This window comes from Gymnodraco acuticeps, unplaced genomic scaffold (assembly GCF_902827175.1).
Source record: "Gymnodraco acuticeps unplaced genomic scaffold, fGymAcu1.1, whole genome shotgun sequence".
In the NCBI taxonomy this organism is placed as follows: Eukaryota; Metazoa; Chordata; class Actinopteri; order Perciformes; family Bathydraconidae; genus Gymnodraco; species Gymnodraco acuticeps.
In genome coordinates this window covers 106,414-112,530 of record NW_022990973.1, presented here as the reverse complement: position 1 = coordinate 112,530, position 6,117 = coordinate 106,414, and the positions used below count along the sequence as shown (strand labels likewise).

Genomic DNA, 6,117 nt, shown 5'->3' with positions numbered 1-6,117 from the left:
CAAGCCCGGGAGATTTATTCTGCTCTGACTTCTGACTTCTGCTAGGTACGTTTCAGTTTAAAGTGTCAAATGAACTCTTTTTAAAAGTATAACACACCGTTTGAGTTTGTTCATAGACTGTTTACTGGCGTGACAACTGATATTAATTTACACATTAAAGGATACAGTTTAGCAGCGTATCCAGTTTTAGCCCGTTAGCATTGTGCTAACGGGCTAACAGCTAGCATCGTTGCGTTACCCCCAAAACACACCAGGAGCGTCTGCGCCGCGTTACGTTGCGGCTGCGCCACGCTGCGACCTCCTCCTGCGTCAACACACACCAGACGCGTTTCAAAACGTTGCGGAAGCGGAGCGTCGTGTGTGCAGCCTCGCAGTTGTTGTTGATTTTGGAATATTTCCTGGACATTTGTACTTCTACAAGTAAGTAGGCTATACGTAGTTAAATGGTTTATGTTTGTGTCTGTTTAAATCGTGTTTATTGTTGTTATTTCCTATTTTGTTATGTTGTAGACTACAGACACAGTTAATAATAATTGTAATATTCCAGTTATAAACGACATGAATCAAAGATGTGTTGCTGTATTTTAGTGGTAAAAAAATATGCATTCATCATCATAATTATTCTATATATATATATCATTTACAGTGCCTGTAAACCGGAGGAGAACGCTGGCATGTATTCTCCTACTTGAAAGACTACGGGGGGATGGGGGGAGGAGTTTACCTTACGGCTGCGCTGCTGCAAAAATAGGATTCATCCTAATTTTAGAGAAGCGCTGCGCCGAGCCGCTTCTGGGACGCGTCTGAGCCGTAACGCGGCGCGTGTGGTGTAATAGCACCCATTGACTAGAGTGGCCGCGATCCTTACGACCGCCGCGGCGCGGCCGTAACGCGACGCAGACGCTCCTGGTGTGTTTTGGGGGTTAGCCCCATAGGTTAGACCGTTAGCATTGCGCTAACGGGCTAACGCTGCTAGGCTGCTAGCTAAGTTCATCTCTCCCTAAACAGTCTCCCTAAAGTGTCAAATGAACTCTTTTTCAAAGTATAACACACCGTTTGAGTTGCGCTAAATTGCCAAGCTTGTCATGTTGTTTATAGCAGCTAACTGCAGTTAGCTGTTAGACTACTCCTGTTTAGTTACCAAAGGATGCTAACAGCCAGTTATTAATGCTAACTTCAGCCTTTAATTAAACATGTAACTCTTGTGCTGCAGTGCTTGTGGTGTAGTGGTACTTGTGGGTTATCTGTTGCCACTGTTGTGTATTTTTGCATACTTTCTAAATATGCTAAATGAATCTTTGGGACCTGTATTAACAGCTACGAACAAGCAGTGATGTTAAGTAATTCACTATATGTAATCATGCACTGTACTTAAGTACAACATTGAGTGACTTTTACCTTATTTAAATAAGTTGCTACTTTGTTCTTGTACCCCACTACAATTCAAAGGTTAATAGTGTACTTGCATCACCTATTTAACTCTTACAGTCTCTGCAAGTTCATTGTACTGCACAAGTACTGTTGCAGCTGCTAGCCAGCAATAAACTAGATAAGGGTACATTTTGTATTTGCAATTAATTTAGCTTTTCTTGACAGATAAAAGCTTAACCAGTTAAGCCCTGAGCCTGTTTTTCAGGTTTCAGGCTCGAAAATGCCACTAACACAACAAATGATATATCTTCACTTCTAAAAGGGGTAAATTAATAATTATTTTTCTCAAAGCAAGGTTACATCTGTGAGTTGGATGTAGAAGTGTCAGAATCAATATAGATGTTTTTATTTTAAAGTAAATTCAGATGGAACATAGTAAAAACATGTAAATTCTAATGTCCACCTAAAAAAAAAACTTTACTTATCGTGAAAACCACCCTTGCATGATGGGTTAGTAGACTAAAAGCTTTAGGAATCCAAACTATAACATATAAGTACCCTGTATCAAGATTGATGCAAAACAAGTGAAATTTGACCTTTTTAGAGAGATTTAGAAAAATAAAGTCTAAGCGGACTCACCTCTGGGTAATTTGGGAACCATCGGTTCCATTTGAACTTTTTCACTGTAAAAATCATTGTATTACTTTGAATTATCACTATAGGTATTCATTCCATCCAAAAACAACTGTTGTGAAAAAAATAAATAAAATAAAACATATGCTTACTCTTACAGTGAGCCTCTGAATTAGCCCCGAGCGAAAAATGCTAACCTATTACAGCACCGAAAATCACTCCTCGCTCCCTTATTACTTATCCTAGCTGCACATCCAACACATTGTTTATGATCGCAAGGAGACACAGAATCTAACGGTGCCCACCTGAACAGCCCAACACTGAAAGATACAAACTCGCGACGTTATCAACAAAAACGTACATCAAAACAAATGGCGCTAGCGCTAATGCGCTAGGCTAACAATGACTTACCTTCCTCGTTGTCTGGTCTAAACTGGTCTTCAATGGCATTAAAACGATAAAAACGATGTAGTTAATCCATAGATTAATATCCAATGGGGCTGTGTCCCCTTTGAAATGTTCTGATAATCTATAAGCAATAAAACTGCAATTCCGTTATCTGCTGTCCGCTCTGTGCGCTCTGGGTCCTGCTGCAATACCTGCTTCGTTACGCTGTAAACAATAAATGAAGTCTCCTGCGTAATGTTGGCACGATGGCTGGCATTCTTTATACTTTACGCAGGACCATATCTCTGGAACCCATTGGTCGATTCGTGTGATTTACACCTTTTTCTTAACCATCAGAACCAATAGAATCGATGGGCAGTTCCCAAATCTACGTAAACATGACCATAGCGGACGTAATAGAGAAGCAAACGAAGCATATCTGAAAGTGCAAGCCTGGACGGCAATACTTTATACCGAGTATATTGCCATAAATATGATGATGGATTATCAGTAAAAAATTCTACGTGACACAACGACATTGGATTAACCTTGAGATGCGTTTTTATTCCGTTGAACACAACTTTTGATCACAAATCAAAAAAGGTAAGACGTAATTATTGTAATATTTTTGGAACTGGATGTTGTTTACTTTCTCTTTTCTGGCTGATAGCTCCAGGAATTCGAGGTCTTACAGTGATGACATTACATGTGTGGAATCTGTGGAGTCTCAGCTTTAAATCGTATATCTTGTTTGTGCAGTTAAGATAGTGATAAGGGCATTTCTACCGTGAGTTGTGTGTAAAAAAGCGTTAGCATTAGTTAGCATTGTTTCGCTCAATGCTAATTCAAAGGCTTGGTATTACTCGTGTTTTTTTTAGCTAACAATTGTTCTTATTGTCAGTTAGCGGAGTTTCTTACCTTTTAAAAGGGTATGAAACATTAATAGTTTCATAAATGTTAAGAAGCCCTGAGACATGTGAGAAAAAAAAAACTGGGAGGGGTCCACTGGGGGGACCTTCGGGCTTAACTGGTTAATGAAAACTGTTACATGATTAATAGTTGTATTATTGATTAACACATTTGGCTCAAGTGTGCAGTATTACATATTAAATAGCTTGTGTACATTATTGACAGTTAAGGCTAAATACAGGGAGTTGTATCTACTGTTCAACACATCATTACAGAAATAAAAATATGTAAGACTAACATCTTGCTTCCTCTTATAGACAAGAAGAACACAAAGAATCTGCGCTTGATTGGTGAGTAAAGACAATCTGAAATGAACAAGAGCACATCACTAGACTGTGGTTAACTGTTTTAAAAGATGAAGAAAATGTGCTCCTCAGTTTCCAGACTAATTTAAGTAAGTTCTCGTTGGGTTTACAATCGGGGTTAAAACATTATTATTAGCTAATGTTCTTGATTTTTGTATTCAAGGTCTGAAACCACAGCAAATGTTTTGCCCTTTGACAAGTTTTCATATCAAAATACATGTTATTCTACACCTTTTTTTGGATTTGGGAAGACCTTCAGCAGTTAAGAATATAAAACACATATTCATTGTATTAAAACAAATCACTATAAACATCTGACCTAAAGAAGTATATCATAATGGCCTTTGCTTCAAACACACTTGGACAAAAACACACGTGTAAAATGTAATTCTGCCCTTCTGTGACCGCAGCTGTTCGGTTTTTATAAACCTCTGTGGGCGTGGCACCCTCTCCATTGAACTCCCACCTATTGACTTTAGTGTTGTCTTTCACCGCCAGGACCTGTGCCTGGTATGTTCCAATGTTTGTTTTCTTTAACCCTTCAAATTCTTCAACTTACTTTCAGTGACAGTATATCTTGACAGTCTGTATCAATGGTTAATTTAATGCTTTCCATTTATATTAAAAGGGGTGAAGAAGCAGAGCAATGCTGACAGAGCCACGCCTGAGCAACAACACAAGCTGCGGCGCAAAACTATGTTGCTGGATCCAAGCAGGTGCTAAGTATACCATTTACGGTGTGTGCATACTTCAAATCATCTGTGGCACTGATGATTTTCAAGTCTTAAAGGATCTATTTCTCATCCTCTGTTTTTCCATAATTCCTGCATGTCATTCCACTATTCTGTTTCCCCACCTTTCCTGTCTCTCTCTGCCTACATTTAATAAAGGCATGACATGCCCCAAAAGTCTTTAAATAATAACATTACAATTTGCAGAAGTAAACTAACAAACTGTAAACACATGGTAATGATTGAGGTTTTTTTTATTTCTCTGAACACTTGTTTTTTTAGGGGGAAAAAAAGACCGTCTTCATGTTTGTGCAGCCTTCTATGAAGGGGACTCGAGGACTGAGAGGGGACTCGAGGACTACTCCGTACACATCTCTGGACCTGGTTTGTGACGGTGTTGATCCATGTGGAAGGGACACGGACACCCAAAGAGGCCCCTGTTTCACCTTTAAATGATCTGGACCTGTGCCTGGTGCCAATGTTTGTTTTATTTAATCTTTTCAAGTCTTCAATTTACTTTGAGTCATATAGTACATCTTGAAAGTCTGTATCAATGGTTTATGTAATGTTTTCCATTTATATATAAATGTTTCAAGCTAGAAACCTCACATATTCCTATCAACAAGTGATTTTGGCTAAATACCCAATTAAACAAAGCCTTTTTATCCCACATTATAAGATCATTCCACTTTAGTGCTACAGCTTTTTCAGACAACAAGCCATTGTGGATTGTATGTATTGCCCATTTGCATCATTGGTGTTACAGTGTTCTCTCCATGCACCACAGAACCAGAACCACATGGACCCAAGACCAGAGTCATCAGAGGCAGTGCAGCTCAGGATTCTTTCAGGAGCCTTCAATCCTTCATCTTCATCTAATAAAATGTAAGCAACCAATTTGCATCAGATACTATGAGTAGATTTAATGTTGTTTTATAACCTGGAAACTGTGTTCAAGGTTTTTTATACCTTGTAGCATATTTTCCACTTCTCTCATAAGTTGATGTCTGTGTGTGTTACGGCAACCATATCAATATTGTTTTCCAACATTTTGTTGCTGTATGATATTTATCATCTTGTTTACAGCAACTTCTGATTGGAGAGAGTCCTCAACACCCAGAAGACTTCATCTCTACACTGCGGCTGCAACAGCAGCAATCAGTCCTGACGCAGGCACATGTTCTTAACCCGAACCTTCACAAACACTTGATGCTCAGCCGTCCTGGTAGGGGATCCCTCTAAGACTTGGCCTACCTAAAGGTTTCTCCCTTTGTCCGTAATAAGGTTTTTCCTGATATACTTAGAGGGTCGAAGGCTGAGTGGATATGAAACGTTTCTATATATGGACACTTAATGGGGCAGACATATAAATGGCAGTTGTTGGTTGTTTTGAGCATTTAACCATACTATTATTTCATGACATTTAGAGTGAGATTTTAATAGTCCAATTTAAAATATACATATGTGACGTGCATGAAATGCATAGTAAAACTGTTTGTTTTATGCTTGCTTTTGTCTTGTTCTGGTTTGACTGCTATTATTTTATTAATATGAAATGTTTTTTTTCTCTTCACTTCTTGTTTGATTTATTTAATTGATATGAATAGTTTCTGTATTTTAGATTTTTTGTTCTTCAGATTGTTATTTTCTTTAGTAATTGATGTGAAATGTTTCTATATATTAACTTATTCACTTGAGTGATTTCTTTACATTTATTACAA

At 38.2% G+C, this 6,117-nt stretch overlaps 1 long non-coding RNA gene across 1 annotated transcript; it reads left to right on the top strand.

Moving 5' to 3' along the window:
• The first annotated feature begins 3,837 nt into the window (after nt 1–3,837).
• On the top strand, nt 3,838–4,815 carry LOC117558960. Its single transcript, XR_004570897.1, has 3 exons — nt 3,838–4,175; nt 4,294–4,381; nt 4,712–4,815. It is a non-coding gene; the product is annotated as an uncharacterized LOC117558960 (long non-coding RNA).
• Nucleotides 4,816–6,117: the final 1,302 nt, after the last annotated feature.